The sequence below is a fragment of the Columba livia genome, chromosome 2 (assembly GCF_036013475.1).
Source record: "Columba livia isolate bColLiv1 breed racing homer chromosome 2, bColLiv1.pat.W.v2, whole genome shotgun sequence".
In the NCBI taxonomy this organism is placed as follows: domain Eukaryota; kingdom Metazoa; phylum Chordata; class Aves; order Columbiformes; family Columbidae; genus Columba; species Columba livia.
In genome coordinates this window covers 75,980,327-75,999,705 of record NC_088603.1, presented here as the reverse complement: position 1 = coordinate 75,999,705, position 19,379 = coordinate 75,980,327, and the positions used below count along the sequence as shown (strand labels likewise).

General features: G+C 44.2%; 1 protein-coding gene and 1 long non-coding RNA gene across 2 annotated transcripts in view; one reads left to right on the top strand and one right to left on the bottom strand.

Annotated features, from left to right (window-relative positions):
* Window positions 1-14,138, bottom strand: part of RNF152 (ring finger protein 152) — a 74,573-nt gene extending 60,435 nt beyond the window's left edge. The window contains exon 1 of the mRNA XM_065052582.1: window positions 14,002-14,138. The gene's annotated coding sequence lies outside the window, so the exon portion shown is untranslated. The remainder of the gene's footprint in view (window positions 1-14,001) is intronic.
* Window positions 248-18,383, top strand: LOC135578554 (uncharacterized). The gene is made up of 5 exons (XR_010470322.1): window positions 248-368; window positions 1,125-1,223; window positions 1,374-1,483; window positions 13,866-14,436; window positions 16,776-18,383. It is a non-coding gene; the product is annotated as an uncharacterized LOC135578554 (long non-coding RNA).
* The last annotated feature ends 996 nt before the right edge of the window (window positions 18,384-19,379 follow it).

Here is a 19,379-nt window from a genome sequence, read left to right as displayed (position 1 = left end):
TACTAATTTCTCTCTTTCACCCTTCTTTTAAAACCATTCTGATATAGCTCCTTAATACTTTGCAGACATCTGAGCCTCATTCATCTTATTCCTTTCTCCACAAACGCTTTCTTTCATCATCACCTTCCCAACTTTTAACAAAGGAAAACCTTTGACTCCAAACTATTGCTTATGCTCAAATGGCAGAGGTGCAACTATCTTCTGGAAGTCCCTCTCCAGCTGCTTGCCACTGACCCAAGGGGAGGATCATAGCTAAGGAGATATGGATCCACACAAGGAAAGGTCCTCTACGGGAAAAGGGACAGCAACATACCTCCATGCTTAGATCACACATGCCCAACCCTTACAGCAAATAAGGATATTACTGGGTAAGTTACAACTACAGCACTCAACACATGCTTGGAAATTTGTTGCTGAAGGGCTATGAGTTTGGGTGGAAGCTGCAGACTCTGCCTCTTTCAAATTATGTGGTGCTGGTGCCTAAAGAAAATTGTGGCAAAGGAGCATGAAGAACACATTTATAGGCAGAGATTTCCAAAGCAGGATTAACTTGCATGTGGCAGAGCTCCATTGTATCTTAAAGTCAGAAAGGTTTTGCCTTCTTTGAATGTGTTTTCACACTGATTTTTGTGTTGCTAGTAACAGATGTTAGAACACAGATTTTCTACTCCACCTGATATACTATAACAGGAGTGGAGAAAATCTAAGAGTCTGCAGGCTCTGAACTCAGGATCAGTATGTTTTAGGCAAATGCCCAAACATAATCACTAAAGAGAGAAAGACCAACTTCACCAAACCCTTCCCCTACTTGGAATTTCTGCTTTCCTACCCGTCATAGCTATCTTAGGCAAATTGGGCTGTTTCTATGAGGGACTCATTAGCCTGTGTAGTTTCAATCTTATTCACTGTGCCTTTATCAAAGTCAGATCAAGCAGTATCATTCTTGATGGTTTTGTTGTTTTTGGTTTTTTTTTTCACCTCATGCCTCATAATTCTTTCCCTGCTGCTATGAAGTATATTATTTGACCTGAACTCTTATAACCACCTTCCTCATCTTTGAGGTGTTATAAATACAGAGCCCTGCTCCAGCCCCAACTGGTTTGCTCTACCTTTTATTTTAAAAGGAGAACTTCTCTGAAGTGTGACAGTTGCTCGGGGAGTCTGCCAGGTAGCTTTGGGGGGAACCCTCAAATGAACAAGGAGAACCAAGGTGTGAATCTGAGGTGAGGAAGGAGCCCACCCCTGGTCCCTTGCTCCTGCTGCTCTCAGTGCAGCCAGCCTTTGCCTCGCATCGGATTATTTTCGAGCTGTGAAAACAGCTGCAGTTGCAAGTTGCTGCTTGCCAGAGCCTAATTTTTCTCCTACCTGTCCAGACATCCCATATAGTGAGAAAGTGCTGATGGCAGCATGACAAACCTCTCTCTGGAGCTGATGCTGTGTAGTCACATCTGCAGCCGAAGCACCATCGCAGCCTCACCAGCAGGTTGGTTCTTGTTGACACTATGTTTTAAGGCATGGGGGGGTGCAATGGTATTGCCACAGTGTGAAAAACGAAAGCATAATGCGTGAATATTTTAAGAGCAGGGTTATTCTAGCTGTCTATGAAGTATGGATTTTTTTCTGCTGGGTACATTTAGTGCACCATCTCATTTCCTGCAACTACCTGTAGTTTATTAGGTTAAAAAAGTTTTCCATGGTAAACAACTCCCCACATGGACCCACCAGTATTTTCTACAGGTCTCTCACGCACTGCTAACCACTTCTGGGATGTACGGTTTTTTTGTTGTTGTTGAGTGATATCAGAGGGAGAGTCTCAGTTTATGGCCGTGGTGATAAGAGCCCTGGCTGCTCTTTATCCACAGACGTTTCTGTATACTTATCAGGATCGACAAACAGTGGCAGTCACTCCCCAGTGATGCACCCATGCCTGCAGAGATCGCTCAGGATGTGGAAGCTGAATCTCCATCTATTTGCTGATAGTTTAACTACCCTTATCACAAGTGTCCCTCTTTCAGGAAACATCCAGCAGTATAATCACACTGGACAGAGCCTTGATTGCTTCTAAACCTTCCTTTATTAAACCTTCCTTTAATGTTGCAACACTGTGGCAGCCACAGATTATTTTATTTTAAAACAAAACTGATTTCATTTGCTGTCATCACCATTGTCTTCTCCAGATCATTTCCCAGCAGTCTGGCCAGGTTTCCCTATAATGACAAGAAAAACAAGTTCCACTCACTAACCAGTCCTCAGCATCTCTCCTAGCCCCTTCCCTTGAGGCACTCGTGATAGCCTGAGATGTTCTTTCTAGGAACTGATCACAGTCACCATCTTTTGTCTCCTCAACCTCTCCCTCCTCTGTGAGTCATTAGAATTCACTTCCGGTCCTTTGGTCCTTTGTCTCCTTACTTGGGTGTCCTTTGACTGTAATCCTGTGCCTTGTCTTTCAGCCCTCAGCTCTTAATGGCCTAGGTCTTTGTCTAGCCCCTTGTTCTAACTTGGCCTATCTTGGTCCAGTCTGCACCCCTGCAGGCAGATGTCCTACGATAGTGACGACCTGCCAAACTGAGGGTTTTCTTTTAAAGTCTTAGAAAGTGGGAGCAATGCAGCAAACATTTCCCATTGCCATACTCTGCTTTGCCCCTTTTCTCACCCTCCCTCCTCTTCAGAGCTTCCCAACCACAGCAGTTGGTTGTGGGCCAGAATGGGTGATTTTCTCCAAAATCAAAGCCAAGCCTACCTGCCTTGGAGGGAGACCATCATAACAAATGGTTAACACTCCAATTTCTACCAAAATTCAAGAATTTGAATTGAATAAAATAACCACAACAAAACAGTGCTGTATTCCATACACAAACAAAAGGCGCACTAAGCAATTGCCTCCCTACAAAGCAGGTTTCAATACTCATGTTTTTGAGGGAACAGTTTGGTACCAGCATTGGCTTGCACTTGTAGAAACGCAGGCCAATGCGCATTCATCACTCTAATTTTATACAGCTGCATTCTTTTCACAGTTTATGGTGGCACCATCTCATTTATGAAGTACACACAGCAGTTACACATATGGCTGTATTATTTTCAGCACTTCAAGTGCAATTAGTAATTTCACTGAGCTAACACTGTCAAAACTACAGCAGCAGTACGCAGCGTATTGCAGCTGTCCAAAATTTAGACAGGCCTATATGTGTTTATGCAATAACTACATAGCAATTTGTGTGCTTGAATTTGGGCCACTCATTCTAAATCAGGGAGTAGTTACATTTATACAGTCCTAAAATTACATTACGCCCTTTGAAGGCAACCACGAGGCTGATGTGGCCCCCAGTGAAAATTAGTTTGACACCCTTGTTCTAAAATGCTACCAGATGTGTCAAGTTAAATTCTCTGTCACTGGCTCCTTTTCAGTGACCGTGGCTTCTTCATTTATACCTGGGATGGTTATAGCTTCATAACAGGTCAAAGAAACACTGCTTTTTCCCTGCCCAGAGTCACCATGAGACAAAACACCGATGTGTGCAACCAGGTCTCCTATTCATAGGCCAGGGGCTAAAACTGGCCTTTTGGACATATCTGTCCATAATGCTTTTTTGAGTCATTCGCTGGTACTGTAAATGACTCTCCCAATTAGGGATCAGTTTCCTAGGGAAAGAGGAATGCTGCTAAAGTGGGCAGGCTGGTGGGCAGAAGGAGAAAAATGATACAAATTTCATGGGCAATTGTGCTCGCCAAAAAATGTGTCAGTCTGCATGTCACTGATTTATTCCTAATGCAACAGTCATTAGGGAGGGTAAAACCACAGTGATAATGAGAAGCATTATCTAGTGCTGAGAGAACAGATTCAAAACCCTGCTGTAGTCAACTTCAGTGCTGACTTTCACCAGCATTTGCATGCTAGCAAATTTAGCAAACAGTGGCTGCTATTCAAATTTATGAGAAAAAGCAGTTGCCTTTGGTTCCTCCCAAGTGCCTGAGGTGCTTCTGAAACCCCAACCTTTCATGCAGGTGTCAAGCAGTAGGAAACTGAAAAATCAGCTTTTCAGTGCTCCAGTTTCACAATATGCAAACCAGGGAGAATAAAAGTTACCTCTTGGTTTATTAAAAAAAAACTTGTTTGTAGTCTTCTATGCTTTCTTCAACTCCTGCATGGCAGGTACCACTGGGGTGTAAAGCACAGAGAGGTTTCCCTCAGCTCCCATGGCTGATTCTGCAACCATGAGAAGACAAAGTGGCCTCCAGGCCCCAAATCCAAACTAACAGCTGTTTCTAGCGGTCCTGTCTTCCTCTTTGCTCCATAAAATAACGGATCACTGTCCCCCTATGCCTGGACAAATATAAATGTGGTAAAATACAGAGAGCAGGACATGAAGGCGTGTTGGGAGACACCGCTGCCTTTGGGCATTTCCCTTCACATCCTGACAGAGCCTGCCATGGAGTCAGCCTCTGACATGTAGAGGAAAGTATACTTTTTTTTGCCCTACTTTTTCAGCAGTTGTCATTAGTTTGGCTCACTTTCCTGTGCAATAATGTTGACAAACACATCGCTCGCAATAGTCTGGCAGTAGCACTTCAGCCAGCCCATTCAGGCAATTTATGTTTCAATATTTTCAGGCAGCACCGCACCACTTGGGCAACAGGCTGAGCTGGAATTTGTATTTAAAACCTTCCAGGACACACTGTCCTGTTTTTTATAACTTTGAGTGGAAACTTCCAGTGCAGGGCTAAACCCCTTCCCCGTGTTCCTCCAACCACATGATCTCTGCATGGGGCTGGCGTTTCACTTTCTCAGCCCCAACTTCATCTTCCCTTCACCTGTCTTCTCTGGCCTTTCCCGAGGGTTTTCAGGGCAGTTTTCACCAGGCTTTCTTTCTGTGGCCTTTTAACATTTGTCTTACCTCATCAAGAGAAATTGTCTCTTGCCATTTCATTTTTTTTTTAATTAATATGTTTTGACTTCGCCCTGCACAGAGATTGCACCTCAAAGTTCATGTTCCCAGTTTCACAGTAACGAGAAAGGTGTTAAACTCCTGCACTACACTATGGTATGTGGTTTTCTAGACTTAAATTGGTGTTTCCTTCCTGTTCTGCTTATTGACTCATTTCCTTAAATCTAATTTGGGCTTGTTATTGAGTTTTTGCCTTGGACAATACATCTAGCAGTGTTTGTAATACCCATTAATCCAGCAGGAAAAGAGGTGGCAGCAAAAGAGGAAAGATTTTCCTTACTTTCACAAGAGAGTACAAATTATTGCTTTCTGATGGGTGACAAGGAGGAACAACACTGGATAGGAGAGCCATGGAGCAGACCACATATTTCTTCCAAGGGAACCTGATCTGTCACTCCAGTGTCCAAGCATGTCTTATAAAAACCCCATAGAAGTAATGATCTAGATTCATGGAGTTTTCATCAGTTCCCTCCTTGTAAATGAGCGTGTTTAAAGATCCTTTATAAAAGAACAGAAGCTGAGAGTGCTTTTTTTCAGGAGCTGCAGAAATTAGAGAAGAGCTACTTTTCTCCTCTACCTTAACAAACATTTGATGAGGTTTCTGCTATTCATCCTGCCTGGATCCCACTGGACACGTTAGTTAAATAGGTTTGTTCTAACTTCTTGGTTTTAAAAAAAAAAAAATAGTGGATTAAACATTTCTGTTTCTAATACACAAGAACACAGATTTCAAAGGCAAATGTGATCTTACTTTTCCACACTCAGGCAGATATTTGCTCTGAGAGAAGCCTTTGAGTATAAATACCAGGGATACTGCAAATGTTCTTGATTCAAAACCACTTTAAAGCCAGCAGCTTTCTGGCTCCCTTATTTCTAATCCATGATTAAAGACATTTTTTTGTTGAATGCTTGCCCCTGGGTCCCTTTCAGCAAGTTAAGAGACTTATGTCCAATGAAAAACACTGTCATAGGAGTGGCTGGCTATTCAGTGTTAGTTGGGCTTTGCCCAAGCCTCCAATGACGTGAGCACAAGTTTCTGTCTGCAAGTGCACACATTTAGGTATCTAACTATGTGAGCTGCAAGAAGGTGCTGCAGGCTCTAGTTTTATGCCCACGCTTAGCATGGATTTAATATTAAGCTGCAGACACCCTACTTGATGCTTACATTTAATTGGACCTAAACTGTCAAAATGCAGTCTTTGATCACAGGTGAGTTTCAAGCCCTTGCTTGCAATTAAGGAAGGTGTTACAGGAAACATCAGGCTGCACTTGGAGTGAGAGTAAAGAAACTCAAAGAACACAGGTGCTTTAGCAGCAAAAAACATCTGTGCTTCACCCTTCCAGCTTCAACAAACTGTGGATATGCACTGCCATGAAATAGTGCTGGTTCATCAGTGTAGCCTGCATTCAGATGCACTGCATTATAGGATGCTACCTCATCCAGTATCAGAGTCAGCCAAATGCTGATCAGATGAAGCCCCTCCCTGAAATGCAATTTATTAAAAGCATTTCACAATACAAATGTCAATTTAGTATAGAGCAAGCTTCGCCTCCCTCTAGCTTTAGCAGCCTTTCACTATGATCAAAATACCCCAGAAGTGGAGGTGAAGCCTGGCTGTGTGCTCCTGATGGGATCCTCCAGAGCGATCCAGCTGGCTGGGGCAGGGGGCTCCTTCTCCTCAGCCACCCTACCTGACCCCGTGCCACCCTCCCCAAAAGCAGAGAGGGGACAGCCTCAAAAGTCAAGCCCCCTCATCCTGCTGACATTCTTAGCTCCTTTGTGGAGATAGGGCCATCACACCTGACATACCTGCACCTCAAGCCATTCAGTGGACCGTTACCAGATAATCACAAGAGCAGCCAGCCCATGTCACCCCAGCTTCACAGGGCTTCACTGGGGCTTTTTTCCACACGCTGGTGGTGCTTCACCCAAGAAATTTGGGTTAGATGCAGGTGGCTCCCAGCCACTTTTGCATTGCCTGCCCCAAGGTGATGCCTGCCGCACCACAGAACCTGGGGAGTTGTCTCCATCTGCAAACCACCCAGCCAACCCAAGCCAAAGCCCACTGGCTTCAGCAAGAGTCCTCCATAGCCAATTTAAAAAAGGGGCAGCAACAAAATAAAATAAGCATGGGGCTTCTGTGCCAGCAGAGGCCAGAGAGCTTACCGGAGGAGCTGCCTTGAGAAGCTCTGCACAGACAGATCAATCATGGTACTTTACACCTACAGCCAAATCTTCCTCTGGGTTTCCCTGGCCCAGCCTCAACTCACTTTAATAGCAGCTGGGTGGAATAAATGAGAAGACAATTTGGCCTTTGCTGTCAATTGCATTTTTCATCTACAAGGTATTTTACAGACACTAAGTAATGAGCTCACACTAAGGCCTGTGAGGGAAATGAGGTATTATCATACTATCTCCTTAAGAGGAGCCAAAAGGCTAAATAACTAGCCCAAGGCCAAGTACTGATGAGGCATGAGTATTTATGAGTCCTGGGCTTGTAATGCTTTGTCCCAATGACAGGGTCTCAGCTCATTCTCATAGTGTTTTATCCACAAATTCTTTGTGAAGAGACAGCATTTCTGCTGTTATTTGGCACTGTTTTGTGTGCAGAGTTCCTTCCGGAATGCTTTGAATCCAGAGGTCTAGGTCCAAATAACTGGTAGGACAAAGCTTTAAAAAAAGCCAAAAACATATTCTTGGGTCTGTAAAAGTCAGGGTTTGCTGAAGAGATTGATAAAATGCCCAGCAACAATAAAACTACTTATTATTGTTCTTACCAGAGGAGACAGCATTATCTCAGGGCCTTGGTAAGGTGATTAGGAAATATGAATAACAGTTTTGTCTAGCCTAGACTGTACTACAAAAAAATACAACTTACTGTCCCTTCTGTTTGTTTAGCAAGAAAGGAACATTCTACTGCTTTGTTCTTTGGGAAAAAGAAAAAAAAATATTCTTGATTTTTTTTTTTTTTTTTTGTATTATTAATGTTTGGCCTGGCTCATTTACACCCCAGGAAATCAATGAAGACACCACTAAGGAATGTAAACTTGCCACACACTCAACCATGAATTTAGTAGTGGGGTAAAGGACTGTTTCCTCCCTCTCTCCCAGTCCTGCAGTCCCTGTCTCACACTGGTAATAAACCTCTTCCCAGACCCAATGGACACCATAGGGTTTATCAGCTTCCCCAAAACTGGCATGATAGCCTGGCCGCCTGCCCTTTCCCACAGGAGCCCCAAACACACATACGAGCCAAGGCATGGATATGTATCGTACTAAAACATGTCCAGACTCTGGCACCTTCCCGAGTCACATGGATACACGTGACTTTTGGGGTCTGGGGGCCCCATCCTCAGCACAGGCCTCCTGGACTGTGCAGACCCTGTTAATGCAAGTCACCCAGCAGACAAAGAGCAAAGTGCCAGCAGCAGCCAACAACAGCATGATTAGCTTATAAGACTCGATAAACGGAGATGAACAGCTTTTTATGGCAGGTGAAGTACGTAATAGCAGCCATCTCGTGTTTTGTGGTGATAAATGGTATCTCCGATACCAATATTACGGCTTTCCAGGGGTAACCTGCATCAATCAAGGATACATGTCCCTTTCTGCTGTGGCAGGGTCATTCCCCTGTGAAGGGCGCCAGCTCGGCTGTGCCAGCTGGTTGCCCTCGGTGCTCCCTTCCCTTCCACCAGCCCTTCCCACACTGTCGATCGGGGTGATAGCAGTAATTCCCCTCTAGCCTGAGATCCAAGAGCATGAAAGTCACGAGTAACATCATCATCACCCAGTGCACCTGGCTAATGGCAGCAATGCCTTGGAAGAGGGGAGGGGAGCAGCGGTGGGGTTGCATGGGGAAGAGCAGGGAGGATGTTTGGGGAGAGGAGTGGTCACACTCAGCACAGCAGCCCACTCCAGCATCCAGAGAGGACCAGCATCCCAACCCCACTGCCCTTCGGAAAGCCAGCACACAGGGAAAAATGCCCTGGGTGGGACAGTGGGACAAGGGTTTCCTTTTTCTAGCGATCCCAAGAAACTTTTCCCTTTCAGGGAGGCTGGGGCAAGGTGCTCTCCAGAGCCACTGTGTGCTAGCAAAGTGCTTTGGCAATGCAGTTTCCCATAGTGAATTTGGTTAAAGGCTCTTGCACTCCACTGTTGCCCCAAGGGAGAAACATTACCCAAAAATCTGGCACTTTATACATCAAAGGTTGTCAGGGGATTTTTTTTTTTTCTTGAATTGCTCTGAGTAAAATTAAGTTAGACATTTTCATAAAATAGTATCAATTTCAAATCTGCTGTTGAGTGAAGAAGCTAGGATCCAAACCAAAGCTTAAATAAAAAAAAAGTAAGGGAAAAAAGAGAGGAAAAAAAAAGATAGATATATATATAAAATATTTGTTCCTCAGGGCATTTGTTTTCCTTTTTGAGATCCTTCTTGAGCTACTGTAATGTTTGGCTTCTGACTAATATGTGCTCATTCTCAGGAAACTAAGCACCGTATCCCCAATTTTTCCTTTACACAAACATAAGGCATGCCTGTAAATCTAAGCTGTCTTCACATTTCTTAGTGAACATATTGCATCTCCTACAATTATCTAAATAAAATGCACAAATCTGTAAGCTAAATTGGCTCTGACATCATTAACTCTGGTATTATCTGCCTGTTGTTAGGGACGACCGCATGTCACAGATGGAAACCCAGGGGTTTTGAGAGGTACAGCATGAGGGATTCATTAGTTTTAAGTGTTTCATCAGACCCATCTTCAAATAAAAGGTCTGCTTTTAAAAAGGAGGATCCTCAGCACTTCTTAAAATCATTCAAGTCTCCCTTATATTGTCTTAAACTGAGCTTGTCAACACAGAACTACCCACATCCATGTGAAATTGTAGTATTCATGTCCAGCTAAAGGACTCATTTTTTCAAATATCAGACCACACACACTTGTACAACCACAGGAATCCAGGGAGGGGGAAAAAAAGAAAAAGAAAAAAAAAGTTTGACTGAATAGGATGAAAGAGACACCAGAGAGACAATCTTGGTTGAAAACACAAATTCTATATGAACAACAAATGTATACACAAATATACATAAGAGCAAAACTACCTGTAATGCTCATGGTTCTTTTCTCAAACCCAAGAAACACTACAAAGAAAAATATTTTTAAATTTGCCTTTTTGTCCTAGGGCCTGAACGTACAACTAGTGGGTAGAAAAGAAAGCCCATTTTCATTGGACAATCCCCAAATGAATTAAAGGCAAACATGTAGAAAGAATGGCAAATACATACGTGTCGAATTCAACTAGTTTTCTTCATTCACAGTAAGTCATGTCATTACTATAAACACTGGAAAAATATTAAATATATATATATATTTTCAGCCAGTGGTGCCTGCTCAAAATAATGTGTATTGTGGTGTTTACATTGCAGCTGCCCAGGGCCCCTTTCCTGAGAGAGTGGCTTTGAGTTGCCTCCCATCCTCAGCAGGACAGGATATTGCTATCAGGATGCACCAGGCTACCAACAACTGGTCGAGACTCTCCCCAGATCTCTGAGTCAGGCACAAAACAAAAGTTAGTTTAAAGTGGCTTTAAATCAGTTGCTCCTAGATGTCACTCTGGTTAGTCATCAGTCTGCTGGGTCCGCCTTGATTCCATAAGCAAGCAGGTTGCCCACCTCCAATTCGTAACCACAGAGTCACATTGTTCCCATAACCTGGAAGGGAAATCTGGAGAGCAGAGCTTTGAAAGGCATATGGCTTTGCATACAGCAAAAGGGCCCATCAGGCTCTATGAAAGGGCATTTTGAGGTAGCAAATATTGTATACGCATGGATCATACGTGCTGAATTACTGCAGGTTTAAGTCCTAAATTTGTATCTATACAAGGGAACTAATGTGGACTGAAGAACTGCAGAGGTATGCAATAAAATGCATCTGCATCCGTGCCATTTTTCACACTCCTTTCTGTGCAGCGTTTACATTTAACTTTCCCCTCCCAGGAAACAAACAAATAAACAAACACCACCACACAAACCTCTTTCTAACACACACAAAACTCCAGCAGTTTCAAAGAAGCAGGTTCAGCTCAGCAGAGAAACAGAAGGGAGCTCAGGCTGCAGCAGGGCTTTGATCCAGAAACACCTCCGGTAAATATCCAAGTAGCAATTTTTTCAATTCCTATATTGTTTGGGGGTCAAGGTGGGGACACTGCTGTCAGTAAACCAGTCCATGGGGTCCTCTTTTGGGATGGGATTTCTTCTGTCCCGCACAGCAATAAATAACCAGTCCTTCCTTGTACAGCTGCCCTACGTCTTCCTCTGCTTAGGCTTTCTTGGTTTAGGGGCCTGGTTCTTTGAGATGTCAAACCAAGAGACCAACTCCTTCCTCATGCTGTTGAGACAAGTTTTCTGGTACTTGGGTGTTAATTTGTCTCACACTTAGTGATGGATATGTTCTTGAACAGAAAACACTTCTTCAAAGTGTGGTTGAATAATGCAGCATGTACTCCCTGAGGGTCTCAGATACTTCTGGGAGCCCTCTGTAGCCTGGAATTGGCTTGAGACATTAGACTTAATTTAGAAAGCCAAATTTAGTCTAACATCCTAAATACAACTACTTCGTCCTAAGCTGTGGCTTTAGTTGACTTGAAGCACATTATTACGGAAGACAGCTGTGACAAACTAAACAGCCATTCCTACCCCCCAAAGCAGAAATCAACCTTAAGGTGAACCTTGCCAATTGTGGCACACTATTAACACAGGCAATTACAGATAATCACAGCAATTACTAATAAAACATTATCAAGGGTAATGGGAGGGGTAATTGCTATCTCTCTTTTAAGAAGGTCCAAGATCATGGCAAGATGCAATCAAGAAGGATGGTGCTGCAATGATTCCCAGCTCCCCTCCTTACGCGAGGGTGCACCTTAGGAGACCCCACAACTACAGCTCAGGAAAAGTCCTCTTCCCTGCAAGTGGTTTTCGAGGGTGAGACGGGGAACACAGCTGCAGCAAAAAGTACCAGCCAATTTGCTACTTCTTGAGTACTGTGAACCTCAGTGGCACTGAGATGCCCAAGGACATCCTAAAGTAATTCCAGCTGGTGCTTTGCAAGGGAAGCCGATGCACCAAAAGGGAGCTGTGCTCCTGTGCCCAGCAGACACCAAAGCCTCCTGCAGACCCTGGGGCCTGTGGAGCAGAGCTGTGGTCAGGGTTTGCACCTGGGGGCTCTCAGCAAACCTCCGGCTCAGGATGGGGACATGGCAGCCCTGCAGCTGACCCTGACCCTTAGCGCTCATCTTTGGCTTCTGTTAAGCAGGAAACCACGTAGCCTCCCTTAAATCCCCCCAAATTGCTTGGCTGTTTGACCACAGAGGCTGCATACAGAAAGCTGTGGCAACCAAGTGAATCCTCACCTCCAACCTAACACACGTCTGCAAAGGCAAAAGATTGGTTTTCAGGCCATCTGCCTCCCCAGTTGTGGGTCAACTCTTTAAATGGCCACTAGGGAATATAGGAGAAAGGTGTTTTTTCAGCTGACCCACTGCCTTCTGTCTCTGTTTTCACATTAAAATATATGAGCAAGTGGTGGCTTGTATGCCTGGTGACAGAGCTCACCAGTAGCAGTTTCCATGCTGAGGAACAACTGATACACACTCTTGCTTCTTCTGTCAGAGCAACTCTATCAAGATGGATGTTTCTCTCCTGTGCAAAGAAAACAACGCTTCTGTAACCTCCTGTACAGCACTTAGTTGACTGACATGCTTCTAAAATGCTGGCTCTCATTCCCTTGGGTGTTATTTGGTGAGGAGTCCCTGTGAAGCCACTTCGACTAGCACAAAGGGCAGGCAAAGAGCATGCAGTGTGGCCCCTTTTTGTGGGGACCATGTTTGCATAGGGTGCAGCAGCAGGGGCTGGCATGAGCAGCAGAGAAACTTGGCTTATTTGCCTCATTTTAATAAATACAAGTAAAGGAAAGGGCTCCCAGCAATGCATGGGAAAGAAATAAGTTCCATCTTGATCCTAAAGTGAAGCAGAGAGTAAAATTACTGGTCTTGTATGTATTTTCTAACTATTCCTACTGATCCTCAAATCTGGACCCTGGCTCAATTCCCAGCATATGTAGCTTTTATCCTGCCACATAGTCCGACGAAATATTTGCAGTCACAGGTTAAAGTACCTTTTATTAGTTTTACAGTCCCCTGTATATTGCTGTAGAAGAAACACAATTCAAGTCAGTAGTGACTATGTGTTGCTGAGCACAGAGCAAATTCCCAGGGCTTTTTATTGGACTTCTCTACCTGGTACTAGGCAAATCACCCAGGGGGATGAAAATTGCTGCAAAGTCCAAGAGGAGCAAAAGTCTCACAATAAATAACTGGCCCAGATCCAGCAGGCAGACTGGAGGGCTGCCAGGCTGCCGTTCCTCGAGTAGAAGATGGCTGGAACCTGAAAGTCAGATCCCAGCAGCACAAGCAAGTTCAGGGCGATTAGCTGGATGGTCTCTGCAGCAGGCACTGGGGTGGGAAGTCACACAGGTCTGCTGAGTAGGTGGCAGAAAGGCAGGGAGGGAGAGCACACCCAAAAGGGGTGAGGAAAGAATCTCCATCCAGTCCATGCGCAGAAAAAAACACCTTGCTGTTACAGAAAGTGGCACGAAGGCACATGCAAGCACTCAACTGCACGGTCCCACCTATCTTGTGTGTGTGTAAATGGTCACAACAGCATCTGGCTTACAACAAGGTCTGGAAAACCATGAAAACAGCAACAACAACAAAATCCCAACTTCAAAATTTAACCTGTGCTGGCAATTGGCTCTAGAGTTAGAGAGGAAGCACGAAAGAAGGATTTTGCTAGGAATTCTTGGTGTAAACTTTCTGCAATAATTCTTGTGACTTACACATTGCCTGATTGTCTTTTGCAGGAAGCTTAGTGAGGAAAGCAGGGGCAACCATCCTACAATGCCTCAGCGAGGATGAGAAAGGCCGTGCAACCTGAGCAGCACGCAGACTCTGAGACACACAGTCATACAGAGATTTGAGAAGCTGTAAATCCATTACCCTGAACAACTGAGGCATCCTGTCCGTGCTGCAAACTGTCTCTGTTAAGAACTTTGCCACTGTGACGGCGACCCCAGGCTGCCAGCAAGGACAGCCTGCAGTGGCTGTGGTGGAACCTGCTTCTCCAGTGTGGTCCCTTTTCATGCTGCTGCTTCTCAGTTGACCCAGAAATCCTCACCTTCACCTGCAAGACACACCAGGCACTACTGTGAAGTACAAATTTATCAATTCTAGAAATGTGGGTAACAATCATAAGCATCTGGAATAAAGCAATTTGAGAATGGACTCCTGTAAACTGTACTGTGAGATATAAACCACTTCAAAGGACAACCCTTTTTGACAGGGCATTTCCTGAGCAGGATGAAGAGTCAAAGTTAAATTCCTAGAGATCTATGAGCAGTTCTGAGGAATGTGAAAGAAACATCCCAGGCCCAGGTGAGGAAGGAAGCACTGTTTTTCTTCTGAGCTTTTTCTACAAACATTGCTGAGCATTAGCAGCATGATGGGCATAACTTAAAACATGCTGGATGAGTAGACCAAACATATGGAAGAGCTATTTACATTAGACTAATGGCAAGTTTATGCTTTCAATCTGTATAATGCTGTGGATTTAAATATCCACAGCCTCTGAACAGCCTCTCCCTCTGGACAGCCCCTGATATCGTGTTACCCACCTGTGCAGGAAGCACCCCTCCCTTCACCGCAGCATCTCTGTCTCTGAAAATGAGGCTAATCAGATTTGTAAAATGTTCTGTGATCCCTAGAGGAAGCATACAGTGTGACTCTGCACTGGAGAACTGCCAGCAAGTAAACATGGCATTTCTATCCCACTCTCTCAAAGCCTCAGACCTGTATATCGAGTCTGAGTGTGCAATACAAAGGGCAGCAAAACTGGGCACACCAAGCTCAAGTGCTTTCTTATCCTTCAGCCCAAGGAGCCCCATGGTGCATGTGACCCAGGGTTTTATAGCTCACGGGGAGGTGGCTGGGAAGAACAGTACAGAGTTTGCTCTCATGCTCTGCTTAGATCTGCTGGAAATCACCACTAAACCAGGCAGAGCTTCAGCCTCATCTGTAGCTCACATTGCCCTCCCCAGGAGCCACGCAGAGAGATCTCCAGACAACTGGCATCATGCTGGAGACCAGCTGCCAGAAGGGACACTGTGTAGTCCAGTGGTGTTATTTAGGTATTCCTAGGGACACGTGCAGTGACAGGCTCCATTTGCCCTGCGTGATTTCTAACAAAGGAACAAATTAATCCCTACTTAGACCTCACGCAAGAGAGCAGGACTGAGTAACAAGGCAGCTCTGCCTAGCTGAGCTCCTGGAAGGGGTTCAAAAAAACCCAGCAAGTCAAAGCCTTGATAATCAAAGTACAAGGTGGGAATTCCTCTGAAAGGCCTGTGCCTGCAGCGCCAAGCTGCCCACAGAGACAGGGAATTGCTTTCCATTGATGAATTTTGCAGAACTCATTTCTTGATAACAAGAGATATCAGCAGAGCACAAAAGTAACAGTACTTTTGCTAATTTGTTAGCATCTTTGGAGAGGTTTGGGAAGAGTGTGTTAATGATCTCATATAAGCACGGTTCCAGCGAAGGAGACTATGAGACTCACAGCCTGTTGGTGTGAGGAAAATGAGGTCTAAACCTGACCCAGATGTTCACTAATTCAAGTCTCATTCCCACCAGTGGTGCTGAAGTTCAAGTGTATCTCTTCCAAGTGCACTTGGATCGAGTTAGCACGACACTTTATTATGCTGTCGTATTTCCATAACATCTGCTAAGAAGCAGATGCAATGGGGTGATAGTAAGCTTTGGTCATGTGAGAGCAAAGTAAATTCTACTTCAGAGCCTTTAAAAGGCAAGAAGAGATAAAAGAGAAACAAGACTTCCTTGAGGAAGGGATGATGTATGGATATTGCAGTGTCGGGCTATGTAAACACAGCTGCAAATCTCCATGCAGAGTCAAGCTGCTTTATGAGGTGTTTATTATACATCTAGATGGATATCTTTTTATATACTTATAGAAAACAAATATCCACATAAAACACCCTTCTGCAAGTGCTACACAGGCCTCTACATCGCAAAGAATTTGTTACAAGTGGGATAAGGGAAATGCCTAATGTAATATTATAAAGCATTCAGATCTAAGTTATGACTACAGGCCAGCCGTCCCAATGAAATCAATGTCACTGAAGTCTGCGTGCGTTACAGTCTAATGCTAACCCAGCTCGCCACATTAGCAACATCAAAGCATCTGCTACAGTCCTGCAAGCATTGCCGCTGTTGGGTCTTTTATACAGTAGCCCAAGGCCATCAATCATCTGCCTACACGCCAGTCAATGCAACAGGAAAGACAATTATCACAGCAGATTACAGCACTATGGTTTCATTAGACATACAATAGAAATTGGCTGTAAAAGAATGTGGAGATAAAACTAAATAAAATCAGATGGTTTGGCAAGGGAGCTGTCTGGTTTATCAAAACATTTATGAATGCAATACCTCAGCTTGTTTTCCTGCATGCAGTCACCAGGGAAAGAAACACGGCTGGGAGGACATGCGGCAACTACTTTTCATGACCAGGTAGGGCACCAGGTTTTGCACCTTTTTAGTAAGTTTTATACAGATTGCTCACAACTTGCAGCCAGCAGTTTAGCAGACTGCTGGTTCTCACACCACTACATCACTCAAACACATAGCAAGTTCACCTCCACCTGCACCACCCCTGCCAATAAGACTAACAATATTTTGTTTGCTGTATTTATTTTCAGCCAGATCAGCACCCTGATCACCAGCTGCATCATCTTTTGTGCCAAAACAAAGAAGGGGACAGGAATAAGCAGCCGAGGAAGAGAGGCATATCTCCTTTACAAAGGCTCTTCATGCAACAGTGGCATCAGCTTTTCAACCAAGCTTGCTGCTGCTCCCTCCCCCTGTACCTTGCATCACACCTATGAAGTCCAGTATCACCTGTATGTATAATACCTTATTTTCTCTCCAACTTCCACTTGGTTTGGTTTGGTGTATACCAACCAGCAGAGGCTAAACCAGAACAAAAAGAAGCAACTGGACTTGTCAAGACCTGCAGGTGGGGACTAGCCTGATAACAAAGCTCCAGCTGGGAGAACACTGACCACATCCAAAAGAGCCACTGAGGACTTCTCTGGGACCGGCACATGCTAAGTAAAGGGATGTTTTTAACAGATCTCCTGCCACCCTCTTGGCCCCATGGAAAAGAAACAGTAGGATGTGGCAGACTGAAGACTCAGTTGTGTCTGGCACACTGGTGGAAACCCTCATGTAGCTGGTCAACTGGTCATAGGTGCTTCACTCCTGACCAGCTTCTTATTGTGTTACACACCACAGACACCAACATGCAAGAGCACATTTCTCCAGTGTAGGCATAGGTGAAGAATTCGGAAAATAAAAACTAAATTAGGGCAGGTGGCCAAAATACAAAGCTGTCCAAGAATAATATCCATAACCATCTATTGCAGGAAGCCTAAACATTGAAGTAGTTATGAAGGTATCTAGCATCTTTTGCGTAACTATCAGTGATGATGGCATCTGTGGGTAACCCTTACTCCTTCTAATTTGCTTTCTGTATTAAAAAAAACAAAAACAAAAACAAAACATGCTAGTTGTGCAGCTCTTCCTCACAGTTGATTTCTCCCTGTGGCAACTAACCAGACATGCCAAACACATTGACAGAGGTTCTCTTGAACTGAAGCCAAGCCCACAGTTAAAGTTTTCAGCATAGCTGCAGCAAGCAACTGCATTTTATGATGTAAAAACAGGAGTTGTGAGATGCACTAACGTGACTGTGTAGTCAGTATATATTTTGTTTAGGGGATTCTTATGAAGTGCTTCTATGTCAGGAGGACTTTACCAGCTAAAAGCATCTGATGGAGATGACTTGCTCTAGCAGAAGTAATCCACTCCTGCCCACCTCAGAAAACATTATCAGATGGGATGGGTGTTATCTTGCTAATTTACTTTTCCTCTGGGCAGGCCCAGTATCCAACAACCCAGAAACTCCTTCAAAGACAATACAAAGCAACAGTCTGCACCATGGACATTTCAGACACTCTCATCCCATCCTGCATCCCCACACACTGAGGGAGAATTGAGGAAGAGGAACCAAATTCCCACTCCGGAAAAATGAGGCGTAAAAGGAGATGTAAGCTGCTTCCTTCCACTTTTCTCTCTCTCCATGGTCTCTCTGTGTGGGTGGCTCTGGGGAGCATGGTAGAAGGCACAGGTTGTCATGGGAGGAGGAGAAGCAGCATTTCTCACAGCTGAATTTTTACCAGCATGTGCTGAGGTTCGTGAACTCACTCAGCCTCTGGCCCAAGGCTAAATTCAACTATGTCTGAGGTCTGATGTTAATTTCCATTGTGGTCCATCTAAGGAACACAGAGGTTCTATTCATTGTGCCTAGTTGAAGTTATCAAGATTCTGAATGTCAGGATTTTGCAATTCATAGCTAAAACTTTCACATTAAAAAGATATTTCTGATAGTACATGGCTCTTTATTCTAAGAGACAAAAATTTAGTGAGAACTAATGGCTCGAAGCTTAGCTTAGAAACAAGATAAAATTTATTTTATTTATGACAAACCAATGAGAGCAAATAGCTGCTAGACAAAGCCACCACTGAATAATGAAAAAAAAATAATCTTAATTTCTGGATTCGTTTACTTAAAACTACATGTTCCTCTATAAGGTACATTGTAGCTCAAACAGAAATTACAGGACTGAAGCAGAAATTATTCAGCAAAATGCTATGACCTGCATTATGTGGGTCAGGCTGGAGGATCTAATAGTCCCTTCTGGCCTTAAATCCTATGAATTATGAATCCAGGGTGCTCTCCTCAGAGTTTCAAAACACTTTGCCAGCACTAGGGTATAATCCACTCTCATACTGTGAGCCAACCACAACATGACCTCAACATCCCAAAAGCTGTTATCTGGGTTTTATGGTCATCTCTAAAGGGATGAGCTTTACCCACTAGGGAATTAAATATTTCAGAGGAACAGCTAGAGGCTTTATATCTGGAAAGTTTCCCTTTTACAAAGTGAGAGTGGGGCAGAGAGTTGTTACGAGGCTTCCTGGTCCAAGGGCCCAAAATACTGCAGGACCTCTGTCTTCTCTGCAGAAGCTCCATGAGTTGATATGACCCTCAGGTCTTGATATGGCCCAAGAAGAGGCAAGGTGACCTCAGCTATCAATATGGTGGTGAAACCACCTCTGATTTTTAACTTGCTGAGAAAACAACCTGACCATCTGCCTCACCTTTCTGTATTACAGGCAAAAGACAGGCCTGGACCCTCCCATCTTAGGTACTACTAAACCAGCAAGGTGGCAAGGCAGCA